This window comes from Cryptomeria japonica, chromosome 3, assembly GCF_030272615.1.
Source record: "Cryptomeria japonica chromosome 3, Sugi_1.0, whole genome shotgun sequence".
NCBI lineage: Eukaryota > Viridiplantae > Streptophyta > Pinopsida > Cupressales > Cupressaceae > Cryptomeria > Cryptomeria japonica.
In genome coordinates, this window is record NC_081407.1 from 456,568,604 (window position 1) to 456,570,325 (window position 1,722).

The window sequence follows — 1,722 nt, forward strand, 5'->3', positions numbered from 1 at the left end:
TGGAATATAATAAACTGGGAAGGGAAGAGAGTGTGATACAGGGAATAAGACCCACACCATGTTAGTAAGACCCAGTAGGAAGGGAAGAGAGTGTGATACAGGGAATAAGACCCACACCATGTTAGTAAGACCCAGTGGGCTTAAGATGGGTTGGTTGGCAACCTTGTCATGACTCCATTTCCCAACAAAGTATGATTAGGGGAATAAGACCCACACCACGTTAGTAAGATCCGATGGGCTTAGCATCGGTTGGCTAGGCAACCCAATCATGACTCCATTAATTTACAACAGAACTATTTATAATTAAAAAAAACACACAACTATAAAAATTCAAAATCAATATGCCAAATGAATATCATGATAATCTTAACAATTTCTACCAAATCTTTTATATAATTTGAGGAATTAAATAAAAAGGTAATTTATCGTCTTAGTTCACCAACTATTTGTATTCATTCCAAAGTACCAGTGAAATTATGAAGAAGAAAAAAATACAAACAAAACCTTTTAGAATTTTGTTTAAACCATACTTGTCTGATGCATAATGTTTTAGATCAATTTTAATGATTTGTTATCAATTGTCATGCCTTTTTATACTAGGAAGAAACCAAGGGTCCTAACTCATTATCATCTTCTTAACCCTTTGGAAGAAATGTTTGCCTTTAATTTTAAATAAGAGACTGAATTGATAAAATATTTCAATCAAGAAAATATTTGTGTTAAATGGATTTTGATACTATTGTAAATATTGGATATAGTAGACTCAGAAAATGGATGTAGATTTTTGGAAGTTTTTTTTTTTATGTTGATATAATGTATTCTTATCTTATGGTCTTACAATTTTCTAATAATAATAGATTAAAATTATCTACATAAGAAATTTGTTTCAAAAATTTTAATTATACCATTCAAATATCACTTAAAAAAATTATTAGTATTTTCAAACATGACTTAGATGTGAGACCAGAAGATGGATTATACCTAAAGAGGAGTAGGCAGACAGAAGGTTTAGTTATTGCACTCAAGAAGTGGTAAAGACAAAATGACATTACATCATGAAATGTTCAGCTTATAAAGATATCGAGATCAATTATATTGAGAAACTAAAAGTGAACAACTTGGATAATTTGTTTGAAGAAAAGAAGATAATAAGAGTTGCAAATTTCTTGATCACACGATACAAAATCCAAAATGCAAAAGAAAAACGAAATTTAGATGTGATTTGAGTGTGCAGTCTTTTCATTAAAAACATTTATTCATTCATCCCACGATTTGGTCACACAGACTTAACCTATCATACAACAGATTTTTCATTTTGCCTTTATTTATAGGAATCATTTCACCATCACAATCAACTAACTTGCTAGTTGACGATGCCTTGCAATCCTTGTGTGTGAATGGTAGGTCAGCTTTATGATACCAAGAGAATCCATCTCTTCATATGACTTGTCAATAACAATATCTACATCACCAAAATAGAGACTCGTGTCACCTCACTGTAGATGTATCACGTGAGATAAACGTCTTTTTTCAAATTATCACCCTGTTGAGTTAAACCTGTGTTGGAATGTTGCTCTTCCTTCATTTGATTCTTTTTAGAAGCACTAATTGTAATAAGTCTATTCCTATCATCCTTTTCTTCCTTCGGTGACTTCATAATTTCAACTTCCTTTCAATTTCAGCACAAATTTGTCTGATAGATTCTAGTCAAAAGTTTGTTGA